The sequence below is a fragment of the Gasterosteus aculeatus genome, chromosome 2 (genome assembly GCF_964276395.1).
Source record: "Gasterosteus aculeatus chromosome 2, fGasAcu3.hap1.1, whole genome shotgun sequence".
NCBI classification, from domain to species: domain Eukaryota; kingdom Metazoa; phylum Chordata; class Actinopteri; order Perciformes; family Gasterosteidae; genus Gasterosteus; species Gasterosteus aculeatus.
Genome location: NC_135689.1, coordinates 23768828 through 23778527, shown reverse-complemented (window position 1 = coordinate 23778527; position 9700 = coordinate 23768828). Strand labels below are relative to the sequence as shown.

Below are 9700 nucleotides of genomic sequence, written 5' to 3'. Positions count from 1 at the left end.
TTTTGGAGTTTTGATAATGAAAAAGGAGTCACTTTCTAATGTCTTCTCGATTTCTTCCAGAGAGAGAAATGAAAAAGCTTACGGCACCTGGGATTCCCAGGCGGTCTTCCATCCAAGTACTAACCAGGCCCTACTCTGCTTAGCTTATGAGATCTGACGAGATCAGGCGGAGCCAGAGAGGTATGGCCGTAAGCAACTGTACGTCCTCTACCTAATCTTTTAAAATGTGTCAAAGGTTTTGTAGTTTTGACAATTAAATGGAGTCACTTTCTAAGGCCTTCTCTGTGTCTTTTACAGATCGAAATGAAAAAGCTTACAGCACCTGGGATTCCCAGGCGGTCTTCCATCCAAGTACTACCCAGGCCCTACTCTGCTTAGCTTCTGAGATCAGACGAGATCAGGCGGAGCCAGAGAGGTATGGCCGTAAGCAACTGTATGTCCTCTTCCTAATCTTTTAAAATGTGTCAAAGGTTTTGGAGTTTTGATAATGAAAAAGGAGTCACTTTCTAATGCCTTCTCGATTTCTTCCAGAGAGAGAAATGAAAAAGCTTACGGCACCTGGGATTCCCAGGCGGTGTTCCATCCAAGTACTAACCAGGCCCTACTCTGCTTAGCTTCTGAGATCAGACGAGATCAGGCGGAGCCAGAGAGGTATGGCCGTAAGCAACTGTATGTCCTCTACCTAATCTTTTAAAATGTGTCAAAGGTTTTGGAGTTTTGACAATGAAATGGAGTCACTTTCTAAGTTCTTCTCTGTGTCTTTTACAGATCGAAATGAAAAAGCTTACAGCACCTGGGATTCCCAGGCGGTCTTCCATCCAAGTACTAACCAGGCCCTACTCTGCTTAGCTTCTGAGATCTGACGAGATCAGGCGGAGCCAGAGAGGTATGGCCGTAAGCAACTGTATGTCCTCTACCTAATCTTTTAAAATGTGTCAAAGGTTTTGGAGTTTTGACAATGAAATGGAGTCACTTTCTAAGTTCTTCTCTGTGTCTTTTACAGATCGAAATGAAAAAGCTTACAGCACCTGGGATTCCCAGGCGGTCTTCCATCCAAGTACTAAGCAGGCCCTACTCTGCTTAGCTTCTGAGATCAGACGAGATCAGGCGGAGCCAGAGAGGTATGGCCGTAAGCAACTGTATGTCCTCTTCCTAATATTTTAAAATGTGTCAAAGGTTTTGGAGTTTAGATAATGAAAAAGGAGTCACTTTCTAATGCCTTCTCGATTTCTTCCAGAGAGAGAAATGAAAAAGCTTACGGCACCTGGGATTCCCAGGCGGTCTTCCATCCAAGTACTAACCAGGCCCTACTCTGCTTAGCTTCTGAGATCAGACGAGATCAGGCGGAGCCAGAGAGGTATGGCCGTAAGCAACTGTATGTCCTCTACCTAATCTTTTAAAATGTGTCAAAGGTTTTGTAGTTTTGACAATGAAATGGAGTCACTTTCTAAGGCCTTCTCTGTGTCTTTTACAGATAGAAATGAAAAAGCTTACGGCACCTGGGATTCCCAGGCGGGCTTCCATCCAAGTACTAACCAGGCCCTACTCTGCTTAGCTTCTGAGATCTGACGAGATCAGGCGGAGCCAGAGAGGTATGGCCGTAAGCAACTGTATGTCCTCTACCTAATCTTTTAAAATGTGTCAAAGGTTTTGTAGTTTTGACAATTAAATGGAGTCACTTTCTAAGGCGTTCTCTGTGTCTTTTACAGATAGAAATGAAAAAGCTTACGGCACCTGGGATTCCCAGGCGGTCTTCCATCCAAGTACTAACCAGGCCCTACTCTGCTTAGCTTCTGAGATCAGACGAGATCAGGCAGAGCCAGAGAGGTATGGCCGTAAGCAACTGTATGTCCTCTACCTAATCTTTTAAAATGTGTCAAAGGTTTTGGAGTTTTGACAATGAAATGGAGTCACTTTCTAAGTTCTTCTCTGTGTCTTTTACAGATCGAAATGAAAAAGCTTACAGCACCTGGGATTCCCAGGCGGTCTTCCATCCAAGTACTAACCAGGCCCTACTCTGCTTAGCTTCTGAGATCTGACGAGATCAGGCGGAGCCAGAGAGGTATGGCCGTAAGCAACTGTATGTCCTCTTCCTAATCTTTTAAAATGTGTCAAAGGTTTTGGAGTTTTGATAATGAAAAAGGAGTCACTTTCTAAGGCCTTCTCGATTTCTTCCAGAGAGAGAAATGAAAAAGCTTACGGCACCTGGGATTCCCAGGCGGTCTTCCATCCAAGTACTAACCAGGCCCTACTCTGCTTAGCTTCTGAGATCAGACGAGATCAGGCGGAGCCAGAGAGGTATGGCCGTAAGCAACTGTATGTCCTCTACCTAATCTTTTAAAATGTGTCAAAGGTTTTGTAGTTTTGACAATGAAATGGAGTCACTTTCTAAGGCCTTCTCTGTGTCTTTTACAGATCGAAATGAAAAAGCTTACAGCACATGGGATTCCCAGGCGGTCTTCCATCCAAGTACTAACCAGGCCCTACTCTGCTTAGCTTCTGAGATCTGACGAGATCAGGCGGAGCCAGAGAGGTATGGCCGTAAGCAACTGTATGTCCTCTTCCTAATCTTTTAAAATGTGTCAAAGGTTTTGTAGTTTTGACAATGAAATGGAGTCACTTTCTAAGGCCTTCTCTGTGTCTTTTACAGATAGAAATGAAAAAGCTTACGGCACCTGGGATTCCCAGGCGGGCTTCCATCCAAGTACTAACCAGGCCCTACTCTGCTTAGCTTCTGAGATCTGACGAGATCAGGCAGAGCCAGAGAGGTATGGCCGTAAGCAACTGTATGTCCTCTTCCTAATATTTTAAAATGTGTCAAAGGTTTTGGAGTTTAGATAATGAAAAAGGAGTCACTTTCTAATGCCTTCTCGATTTCTTCCAGAGAGAGAAATGAAAAAGCTTACGGCACCTGGGATTCCCAGGCGGTCTTCCATCCAAGTACTAACCAGGCCCTACTCTGCTTAGCTTCTGAGATCAGACGAGATCAGGCGGAGCCAGAGAGGTATGGCCGTAAGCAACTGTATGTCCTCTTCCTAATCTTTTAAAATGTGTCAAAGGTTTTGTAGTTTTGACAATTAAATGGAGTCACTTTCTAAGGCCTTCTCTGTGTCTTTTACAGATCGAAATGAAAAAGCTTACAGCACCTGGGATTCCCAGGCGGTCTTCCATCCAAGTACTAACCAGGCCCTACTCTGCTTAGCTTCTGAGATCAGACGAGATCAGGCGGAGCCAGAGAGGTATGGCCGTAAGCAACTGTATGTCCTCTACCTAATCTTTTAAAATGTGTCAAAGGTTTTGGAGTTTTGACAATGAAATGGAGTCACTTTCTAAGGCCTTCTCGATTTCTTCCAGAGAGAGAAATGAAAAAGCTTACGGCACCTGGGATTCCCAGGCGGTCTTCCATCCAAGTACTAACCAGGCCCTACTGTGCTTAGCTTCTGAGATCAGACAAGATCAGGCGGAGCCAGAGAGGTATGGCCGTAAGCAACTGTATGTCCTCTACCTAATCTTTTAAAATGTGTCAAAGGTTTTGGAGTTTTGACAATGAAATGGAGTCACTTTCTAAGTTCTTCTCTGTGTCTTTTACAGATCGAAATGAAAAAGCTTACAGCACCTGGGATTCCCAGGCGGTCTTCCATCCAAGTACTAACCAGGCCCTACTCTGCTTAGCTTCTGAGATCTGGCGGAGCCAGAGAGGTATGGCCGTAAGCAACTGTATGTCCTCTTCCTAATCTTTTAAAATGTGTCAAAGGTTTTGGAGTTTTGATAATGAAAAAGGAGTCACTTTCTAAGGCCTTCTCGATTTCTTCCAGAGAGAGAAATGAAAAAGCTTACGGCACCTGGGATTCCCAGGCGGTCTTCCATCCAAGTACTAACCAGGCCCTACTCTGCTTAGCTTCTGAGATCAGACGAGATCAGGCGGAGCCAGAGAGGTATGGCCGTAAGCAACTGTATGTCCTCTACCTAATCTTTTAATATGTGTCAAAGGTTTTGTAGTTTTGACAATGAAATGGAGTCACTTTCTAAGGCCTTCTCTGTGTCTTTTACAGATAGAAATGAAAAAGCTTACGGCACCTGGGATTCCCAGGCGGTCTTCCATCCAAGTACTAACCAGGCCCTACTCTGCTTAGCTTCTGAGATCAGACGAGATCAGGCGGAGCCAGAGAGGTATGGCCGTAAGCAACTGTATGTCCTCTACCTAATCTTTTAAAATGTGTCAAAGGTTTTGGAGTTTTGACAATGAAATGGAGTCACTTTCTAAGGCCTTCTCTGTGTCTTTTACAGATAGAAATGAAAAAGCTTACAGCACCTGGGATTCCCAGGCGGTCTTCCATCCAAGTACTAACCAGGCCCTACTCTGCTTAGCTTCTGAGATCAGACGAGATCAGGCGGAGCCAGAGAGGTATGGCCGTAAGCAACTGTATGTCCTCTTCCTAATATTTTAAAATGTGTCAAAGGTTTTGGAGTTTTGATAATGAAAAAGGAGTCACTTTCTAATGTCTTCTCGATTTCTTCCAGAGAGAGAAATGAAAAAGCTTACGGCACCTGGGATTCCCAGGCGGTCTTCCATCCAAGTACTAACCAGGCCCTACTCTGCTTAGCTTATGAGATCTGACGAGATCAGGCGGAGCCAGAGAGGTATGGCCGTAAGCAACTGTACGTCCTCTACCTAATCTTTTAAAATGTGTCAAAGGTTTTGTAGTTTTGACAATTAAATGGAGTCACTTTCTAAGGCCTTCTCTGTGTCTTTTACAGATCGAAATGAAAAAGCTTACAGCACCTGGGATTCCCAGGCGGTCTTCCATCCAAGTACTACCCAGGCCCTACTCTGCTTAGCTTCTGAGATCAGACGAGATCAGGCGGAGCCAGAGAGGTATGGCCGTAAGCAACTGTATGTCCTCTTCCTAATCTTTTAAAATGTGTCAAAGGTTTTGGAGTTTTGATAATGAAAAAGGAGTCACTTTCTAATGCCTTCTCGATTTCTTCCAGAGAGAGAAATGAAAAAGCTTACGGCACCTGGGATTCCCAGGCGGTGTTCCATCCAAGTACTAACCAGGCCCTACTCTGCTTAGCTTCTGAGATCAGACGAGATCAGGCGGAGCCAGAGAGGTATGGCCGTAAGCAACTGTATGTCCTCTACCTAATCTTTTAAAATGTGTCAAAGGTTTTGGAGTTTTGACAATGAAATGGAGTCACTTTCTAAGTTCTTCTCTGTGTCTTTTACAGATCGAAATGAAAAAGCTTACAGCACCTGGGATTCCCAGGCGGTCTTCCATCCAAGTACTAACCAGGCCCTACTCTGCTTAGCTTCTGAGATCTGACGAGATCAGGCGGAGCCAGAGAGGTATGGCCGTAAGCAACTGTATGTCCTCTACCTAATCTTTTAAAATGTGTCAAAGGTTTTGGAGTTTTGACAATGAAATGGAGTCACTTTCTAAGTTCTTCTCTGTGTCTTTTACAGATCGAAATGAAAAAGCTTACAGCACCTGGGATTCCCAGGCGGTCTTCCATCCAAGTACTAAGCAGGCCCTACTCTGCTTAGCTTCTGAGATCAGACGAGATCAGGCGGAGCCAGAGAGGTATGGCCGTAAGCAACTGTATGTCCTCTTCCTAATATTTTAAAATGTGTCAAAGGTTTTGGAGTTTAGATAATGAAAAAGGAGTCACTTTCTAATGCCTTCTCGATTTCTTCCAGAGAGAGAAATGAAAAAGCTTACGGCACCTGGGATTCCCAGGCGGTCTTCCATCCAAGTACTAACCAGGCCCTACTCTGCTTAGCTTCTGAGATCAGACGAGATCAGGCGGAGCCAGAGAGGTATGGCCGTAAGCAACTGTATGTCCTCTACCTAATCTTTTAAAATGTGTCAAAGGTTTTGTAGTTTTGACAATGAAATGGAGTCACTTTCTAAGGCCTTCTCTGTGTCTTTTACAGATAGAAATGAAAAAGCTTACGGCACCTGGGATTCCCAGGCGGGCTTCCATCCAAGTACTAACCAGGCCCTACTCTGCTTAGCTTCTGAGATCTGACGAGATCAGGCGGAGCCAGAGAGGTATGGCCGTAAGCAACTGTATGTCCTCTACCTAATCTTTTAAAATGTGTCAAAGGTTTTGTAGTTTTGACAATTAAATGGAGTCACTTTCTAAGGCGTTCTCTGTGTCTTTTACAGATAGAAATGAAAAAGCTTACGGCACCTGGGATTCCCAGGCGGTCTTCCATCCAAGTACTAACCAGGCCCTACTCTGCTTAGCTTCTGAGATCAGACGAGATCAGGCAGAGCCAGAGAGGTATGGCCGTAAGCAACTGTATGTCCTCTACCTAATCTTTTAAAATGTGTCAAAGGTTTTGGAGTTTTGACAATGAAATGGAGTCACTTTCTAAGTTCTTCTCTGTGTCTTTTACAGATCGAAATGAAAAAGCTTACAGCACCTGGGATTCCCAGGCGGTCTTCCATCCAAGTACTAACCAGGCCCTACTCTGCTTAGCTTCTGAGATCTGACGAGATCAGGCGGAGCCAGAGAGGTATGGCCGTAAGCAACTGTATGTCCTCTTCCTAATCTTTTAAAATGTGTCAAAGGTTTTGGAGTTTTGATAATGAAAAAGGAGTCACTTTCTAAGGCCTTCTCGATTTCTTCCAGAGAGAGAAATGAAAAAGCTTACGGCACCTGGGATTCCCAGGCGGTCTTCCATCCAAGTACTAACCAGGCCCTACTCTGCTTAGCTTCTGAGATCAGACGAGATCAGGCGGAGCCAGAGAGGTATGGCCGTAAGCAACTGTATGTCCTCTACCTAATCTTTTAAAATGTGTCAAAGGTTTTGTAGTTTTGACAATGAAATGGAGTCACTTTCTAAGGCCTTCTCTGTGTCTTTTACAGATCGAAATGAAAAAGCTTACAGCACATGGGATTCCCAGGCGGTCTTCCATCCAAGTACTAACCAGGCCCTACTCTGCTTAGCTTCTGAGATCTGACGAGATCAGGCGGAGCCAGAGAGGTATGGCCGTAAGCAACTGTATGTCCTCTTCCTAATCTTTTAAAATGTGTCAAAGGTTTTGTAGTTTTGACAATGAAATGGAGTCACTTTCTAAGGCCTTCTCTGTGTCTTTTACAGATAGAAATGAAAAAGCTTACGGCACCTGGGATTCCCAGGCGGGCTTCCATCCAAGTACTAACCAGGCCCTACTCTGCTTAGCTTCTGAGATCTGACGAGATCAGGCAGAGCCAGAGAGGTATGGCCGTAAGCAACTGTATGTCCTCTTCCTAATATTTTAAAATGTGTCAAAGGTTTTGGAGTTTAGATAATGAAAAAGGAGTCACTTTCTAATGCCTTCTCGATTTCTTCCAGAGAGAGAAATGAAAAAGCTTACGGCACCTGGGATTCCCAGGCGGTCTTCCATCCAAGTACTAACCAGGCCCTACTCTGCTTAGCTTCTGAGATCAGACGAGATCAGGCGGAGCCAGAGAGGTATGGCCGTAAGCAACTGTATGTCCTCTACCTAATCTTTTAAAATGTGTCAAAGGTTTTGTAGTTTTGACAATTAAATGGAGTCACTTTCTAAGGCCTTCTCTGTGTCTTTTACAGATCGAAATGAAAAAGCTTACAGCACCTGGGATTCCCAGGCGGTCTTCCATCCAAGTACTAACCAGGCCCTACTCTGCTTAGCTTCTGAGATCAGGCGAGATCAGGCGGAGCCAGAGAGGTATGGCCGTAAGCAACTGTATGTCCTCTTCCTAATCTTTTAAAATGTGTCAAAGGTTTTGGAGTTTTGATAATGAAAAAGGAGTCACTTTCTAATGCCTTCTCGATTTCTTCCAGAGAGAGAAATGAAAAAGCTTACGGCACCTGGGATTCCCAGGCGGTCTTCCATCCAAGTACTAACCAGGCCCTACTCTGCTTAGCTTCTGAGATCAGACGAGATCAGGCGGAGCCAGAGAGGTATGGCCGTAAGCAACTGTATGTCCTCTTCCTAATCTTTTAAAATGTGTCAAAGGTTTTGGAGTTTTGATAATGAAAAAGGAGTCACTTTCTAATGCCTTCTCGATTTCTTCCAGAGAGAGAAATGAAAAAGCTTACGGCACCTGGGATTCCCAGGCGGTCTTCCATCCAAGTACTAACCAGGCCCTACTCTGCTTAGCTTCTGAGATCAGACGAGATCAGGCGGAGCCAGAGAGGTATGGCCGTAAGCAACTGTATGTCCTCTTCCTAATCTTTTAAAATGTGTCAAAGGTTTTGGAGTTTTGATAATGAAAAAGGAGTCACTTTCTAATGCCTTCTCGATTTCTTCCAGAGAGAGAAATGAAAAAGCTTACGGCACCTGGGATTCCCAGGCGGTCATCCATCCAAGTACTAACCAGGCCCTACTCTGCTTAGCTTCTGAGATCAGACGAGATCAGGCGGAGCCAGAGAGGTATGGCCGTAAGCAACTGTATGTCCTCTTCCTAATCTTTTAAAACTTGTCAAAGGTTTTGTAGTTTTGACAATGAAATGGAGTCACTTTCTAAGGCCTTCTCTCTGTCTTTTACAGATAGAAATGAAAAAGCTTACGGCACCTGGGATTCCCAGGCGGTCTTCCATCCAAGTACTAACCAGGCCCTACTCTGCTTAGCTTCTGAGATCAGACGAGATCAGGCAGAGCCAGAGAGGTATGGCCGTAAGCAACTGTATGTCCTCTTCCTAATCTTTTAAAATGTGTCAAAGGTTTTGGAGTTTTGATAATGAAAAAGGAGTCACTTTCTAATGCCTTCTCGATTTCTTCCAGAGAGAGAAATGAAAAAGCTTACGGCACCTGGGATTCCCAGGCGGTCTTCCATCCAAGTACTAACCAGGCCCTACTCTGCTTAGCTTCTAAGATCAGACGAGATCAGGCGGAGCCAGAGAGGTATGGCCGTAAGCAACTGTATGTCCTCTTCCTAATCTTTTAAAATGTGTCAAAGGTTTTGGAGTTTTGATAATGACAAAGGAGTCACTTTCTAATGCCTTCTCGATTTCTTCCAGAGAGAGAAATGAAAAAGCTTACGGCACCTGGGATTCCCAGGCGGTCTTCCATCCAAGTACTAACCAGGCCCTACTCTGCTTAGCTTCTGAGATCAGACGAGATCAGGCGGAGCCAGAGAGGTATGGCCGTAAGCAACTGTATGTCCTCTTCCTAATCTTTTAAAATGTGTCAAAGGTTTTGGAGTTTTGATAATGAAAAAGGAGTCACTTTCTAATGCCTTCTCGATTTCTTCCAGAGAGAGAAATGAAAAAGCTTACGGCACCTGGGATTCCCAGGCGGTTTTCCATCCAAGTACTAACCAGGCCCTACTCTGCTTAGCTTCTGAGATCAGACGAGATCAGGCGGAGCCAGAGAGGTATGGCCGTAAGCAACTGTATGTCCTCTACCTAATCTTTTAAAATGTGTCAAAGGTTTTGTAGTTTTGACAATGAAATGGAGTCACTTTCTAAGGCCTTCTCTGTGTCTTTTACAGATAGAAATGAAAAAGCTTACGGCACCTGGGATTCCCAGGCGGTCTTCCATCCAAGTACTAACCAGGCCCTACTCTGCTTAGCTTCTGAGATCAGACGAGATCAGGCGGAGCCAGAGAGGTATGGCCGTAAGCAACTGTATGTCCTCTTCCTAATCTTTTAAAACTTGTCAAAGGTTTTGTAGTTTTGACAATGAAATGGAGTCACTTTCTAAGGCCTTCTCTGTGTCTTTTA

At 44.5% G+C, this 9700-nt stretch overlaps 40 non-coding genes and 1 pseudogene across 40 annotated transcripts; all 41 read right to left on the bottom strand.

The window, feature by feature from the left end:
* Nucleotides 1-75: 75 nt before the first annotated feature.
* Nucleotides 76-194, bottom strand: LOC144398736 (5S ribosomal RNA). The gene has a single exon (XR_013460883.1). It is a non-coding gene; the product is annotated as a 5S ribosomal RNA (ribosomal RNA).
* A 116-nt stretch (nucleotides 195-310) lies between these two features.
* Nucleotides 311-429, bottom strand: LOC144400849 (5S ribosomal RNA). The gene has a single exon (XR_013462784.1). It is a non-coding gene; the product is annotated as a 5S ribosomal RNA (ribosomal RNA).
* Nucleotides 430-546: 117 nt separating this feature from the next.
* On the bottom strand, nucleotides 547-665 carry LOC144397782 (5S ribosomal RNA). The gene has a single exon (XR_013459929.1). It is a non-coding gene; the product is annotated as a 5S ribosomal RNA (ribosomal RNA).
* A 116-nt stretch (nucleotides 666-781) lies between these two features.
* Nucleotides 782-900, bottom strand: LOC144390300 (5S ribosomal RNA). Its single transcript, XR_013454337.1, has one exon. It is a non-coding gene; the product is annotated as a 5S ribosomal RNA (ribosomal RNA).
* Nucleotides 901-1016: 116 nt separating this feature from the next.
* On the bottom strand, nucleotides 1017-1135 carry LOC144398780 (5S ribosomal RNA). The gene has a single exon (XR_013460927.1). It is a non-coding gene; the product is annotated as a 5S ribosomal RNA (ribosomal RNA).
* Nucleotides 1136-1252: 117 nt separating this feature from the next.
* LOC144404717 (5S ribosomal RNA) lies at nucleotides 1253-1371 on the bottom strand. The gene has a single exon (XR_013466659.1). It is a non-coding gene; the product is annotated as a 5S ribosomal RNA (ribosomal RNA).
* Nucleotides 1372-1487: 116 nt separating this feature from the next.
* On the bottom strand, nucleotides 1488-1606 carry LOC144397724 (5S ribosomal RNA). Its single transcript, XR_013459871.1, has one exon. It is a non-coding gene; the product is annotated as a 5S ribosomal RNA (ribosomal RNA).
* Nucleotides 1607-1722: 116 nt separating this feature from the next.
* LOC144397450 (5S ribosomal RNA) lies at nucleotides 1723-1841 on the bottom strand. The gene has a single exon (XR_013459596.1). It is a non-coding gene; the product is annotated as a 5S ribosomal RNA (ribosomal RNA).
* Nucleotides 1842-1957: 116 nt separating this feature from the next.
* Nucleotides 1958-2076, bottom strand: LOC144390293 (5S ribosomal RNA). The gene has a single exon (XR_013454336.1). It is a non-coding gene; the product is annotated as a 5S ribosomal RNA (ribosomal RNA).
* Nucleotides 2077-2193: 117 nt separating this feature from the next.
* Nucleotides 2194-2312, bottom strand: LOC144404716 (5S ribosomal RNA). Its single transcript, XR_013466658.1, has one exon. It is a non-coding gene; the product is annotated as a 5S ribosomal RNA (ribosomal RNA).
* Nucleotides 2313-2428: 116 nt separating this feature from the next.
* LOC144399027 (5S ribosomal RNA) lies at nucleotides 2429-2547 on the bottom strand. The gene has a single exon (XR_013461172.1). It is a non-coding gene; the product is annotated as a 5S ribosomal RNA (ribosomal RNA).
* Nucleotides 2548-2663: 116 nt separating this feature from the next.
* Nucleotides 2664-2782, bottom strand: LOC144398832 (5S ribosomal RNA). Its single transcript, XR_013460979.1, has one exon. It is a non-coding gene; the product is annotated as a 5S ribosomal RNA (ribosomal RNA).
* Nucleotides 2783-2899: 117 nt separating this feature from the next.
* LOC144404715 (5S ribosomal RNA) lies at nucleotides 2900-3018 on the bottom strand. The gene has a single exon (XR_013466657.1). It is a non-coding gene; the product is annotated as a 5S ribosomal RNA (ribosomal RNA).
* Nucleotides 3019-3134: 116 nt separating this feature from the next.
* LOC144396858 (5S ribosomal RNA) lies at nucleotides 3135-3253 on the bottom strand. The gene has a single exon (XR_013459004.1). It is a non-coding gene; the product is annotated as a 5S ribosomal RNA (ribosomal RNA).
* A 116-nt stretch (nucleotides 3254-3369) lies between these two features.
* Nucleotides 3370-3488, bottom strand: LOC144399576 (5S ribosomal RNA). Its single transcript, XR_013461722.1, has one exon. It is a non-coding gene; the product is annotated as a 5S ribosomal RNA (ribosomal RNA).
* Nucleotides 3489-3604: 116 nt separating this feature from the next.
* Nucleotides 3605-3713, bottom strand: LOC144399967 (5S ribosomal RNA; annotated as a pseudogene).
* Nucleotides 3714-3830: 117 nt separating this feature from the next.
* Nucleotides 3831-3949, bottom strand: LOC144404714 (5S ribosomal RNA). The gene has a single exon (XR_013466656.1). It is a non-coding gene; the product is annotated as a 5S ribosomal RNA (ribosomal RNA).
* Nucleotides 3950-4065: 116 nt separating this feature from the next.
* LOC144404712 (5S ribosomal RNA) lies at nucleotides 4066-4184 on the bottom strand. Its single transcript, XR_013466654.1, has one exon. It is a non-coding gene; the product is annotated as a 5S ribosomal RNA (ribosomal RNA).
* Nucleotides 4185-4300: 116 nt separating this feature from the next.
* Nucleotides 4301-4419, bottom strand: LOC144396857 (5S ribosomal RNA). Its single transcript, XR_013459003.1, has one exon. It is a non-coding gene; the product is annotated as a 5S ribosomal RNA (ribosomal RNA).
* Nucleotides 4420-4536: 117 nt separating this feature from the next.
* Nucleotides 4537-4655, bottom strand: LOC144398735 (5S ribosomal RNA). Its single transcript, XR_013460882.1, has one exon. It is a non-coding gene; the product is annotated as a 5S ribosomal RNA (ribosomal RNA).
* A 116-nt stretch (nucleotides 4656-4771) lies between these two features.
* On the bottom strand, nucleotides 4772-4890 carry LOC144400848 (5S ribosomal RNA). The gene has a single exon (XR_013462783.1). It is a non-coding gene; the product is annotated as a 5S ribosomal RNA (ribosomal RNA).
* Nucleotides 4891-5007: 117 nt separating this feature from the next.
* LOC144397781 (5S ribosomal RNA) lies at nucleotides 5008-5126 on the bottom strand. The gene has a single exon (XR_013459928.1). It is a non-coding gene; the product is annotated as a 5S ribosomal RNA (ribosomal RNA).
* Nucleotides 5127-5242: 116 nt separating this feature from the next.
* LOC144390288 (5S ribosomal RNA) lies at nucleotides 5243-5361 on the bottom strand. The gene has a single exon (XR_013454335.1). It is a non-coding gene; the product is annotated as a 5S ribosomal RNA (ribosomal RNA).
* Nucleotides 5362-5477: 116 nt separating this feature from the next.
* LOC144398779 (5S ribosomal RNA) lies at nucleotides 5478-5596 on the bottom strand. Its single transcript, XR_013460926.1, has one exon. It is a non-coding gene; the product is annotated as a 5S ribosomal RNA (ribosomal RNA).
* Nucleotides 5597-5713: 117 nt separating this feature from the next.
* Nucleotides 5714-5832, bottom strand: LOC144404711 (5S ribosomal RNA). The gene has a single exon (XR_013466653.1). It is a non-coding gene; the product is annotated as a 5S ribosomal RNA (ribosomal RNA).
* Nucleotides 5833-5948: 116 nt separating this feature from the next.
* On the bottom strand, nucleotides 5949-6067 carry LOC144397722 (5S ribosomal RNA). The gene has a single exon (XR_013459869.1). It is a non-coding gene; the product is annotated as a 5S ribosomal RNA (ribosomal RNA).
* Nucleotides 6068-6183: 116 nt separating this feature from the next.
* Nucleotides 6184-6302, bottom strand: LOC144397449 (5S ribosomal RNA). Its single transcript, XR_013459595.1, has one exon. It is a non-coding gene; the product is annotated as a 5S ribosomal RNA (ribosomal RNA).
* Nucleotides 6303-6418: 116 nt separating this feature from the next.
* Nucleotides 6419-6537, bottom strand: LOC144390283 (5S ribosomal RNA). The gene has a single exon (XR_013454334.1). It is a non-coding gene; the product is annotated as a 5S ribosomal RNA (ribosomal RNA).
* A 117-nt stretch (nucleotides 6538-6654) lies between these two features.
* Nucleotides 6655-6773, bottom strand: LOC144404710 (5S ribosomal RNA). Its single transcript, XR_013466652.1, has one exon. It is a non-coding gene; the product is annotated as a 5S ribosomal RNA (ribosomal RNA).
* Nucleotides 6774-6889: 116 nt separating this feature from the next.
* Nucleotides 6890-7008, bottom strand: LOC144399026 (5S ribosomal RNA). The gene has a single exon (XR_013461171.1). It is a non-coding gene; the product is annotated as a 5S ribosomal RNA (ribosomal RNA).
* A 116-nt stretch (nucleotides 7009-7124) lies between these two features.
* On the bottom strand, nucleotides 7125-7243 carry LOC144398831 (5S ribosomal RNA). Its single transcript, XR_013460978.1, has one exon. It is a non-coding gene; the product is annotated as a 5S ribosomal RNA (ribosomal RNA).
* A 117-nt stretch (nucleotides 7244-7360) lies between these two features.
* LOC144404709 (5S ribosomal RNA) lies at nucleotides 7361-7479 on the bottom strand. The gene has a single exon (XR_013466651.1). It is a non-coding gene; the product is annotated as a 5S ribosomal RNA (ribosomal RNA).
* A 116-nt stretch (nucleotides 7480-7595) lies between these two features.
* Nucleotides 7596-7714, bottom strand: LOC144398740 (5S ribosomal RNA). Its single transcript, XR_013460887.1, has one exon. It is a non-coding gene; the product is annotated as a 5S ribosomal RNA (ribosomal RNA).
* A 117-nt stretch (nucleotides 7715-7831) lies between these two features.
* On the bottom strand, nucleotides 7832-7950 carry LOC144404708 (5S ribosomal RNA). The gene has a single exon (XR_013466650.1). It is a non-coding gene; the product is annotated as a 5S ribosomal RNA (ribosomal RNA).
* A 117-nt stretch (nucleotides 7951-8067) lies between these two features.
* On the bottom strand, nucleotides 8068-8186 carry LOC144404707 (5S ribosomal RNA). The gene has a single exon (XR_013466649.1). It is a non-coding gene; the product is annotated as a 5S ribosomal RNA (ribosomal RNA).
* Nucleotides 8187-8303: 117 nt separating this feature from the next.
* On the bottom strand, nucleotides 8304-8422 carry LOC144395492 (5S ribosomal RNA). The gene has a single exon (XR_013457626.1). It is a non-coding gene; the product is annotated as a 5S ribosomal RNA (ribosomal RNA).
* A 116-nt stretch (nucleotides 8423-8538) lies between these two features.
* On the bottom strand, nucleotides 8539-8657 carry LOC144397448 (5S ribosomal RNA). The gene has a single exon (XR_013459594.1). It is a non-coding gene; the product is annotated as a 5S ribosomal RNA (ribosomal RNA).
* A 117-nt stretch (nucleotides 8658-8774) lies between these two features.
* LOC144398337 (5S ribosomal RNA) lies at nucleotides 8775-8893 on the bottom strand. The gene has a single exon (XR_013460484.1). It is a non-coding gene; the product is annotated as a 5S ribosomal RNA (ribosomal RNA).
* Nucleotides 8894-9010: 117 nt separating this feature from the next.
* On the bottom strand, nucleotides 9011-9129 carry LOC144404706 (5S ribosomal RNA). Its single transcript, XR_013466648.1, has one exon. It is a non-coding gene; the product is annotated as a 5S ribosomal RNA (ribosomal RNA).
* A 117-nt stretch (nucleotides 9130-9246) lies between these two features.
* LOC144397101 (5S ribosomal RNA) lies at nucleotides 9247-9365 on the bottom strand. Its single transcript, XR_013459246.1, has one exon. It is a non-coding gene; the product is annotated as a 5S ribosomal RNA (ribosomal RNA).
* Nucleotides 9366-9481: 116 nt separating this feature from the next.
* On the bottom strand, nucleotides 9482-9600 carry LOC144404705 (5S ribosomal RNA). The gene has a single exon (XR_013466647.1). It is a non-coding gene; the product is annotated as a 5S ribosomal RNA (ribosomal RNA).
* Nucleotides 9601-9700: the final 100 nt, after the last annotated feature.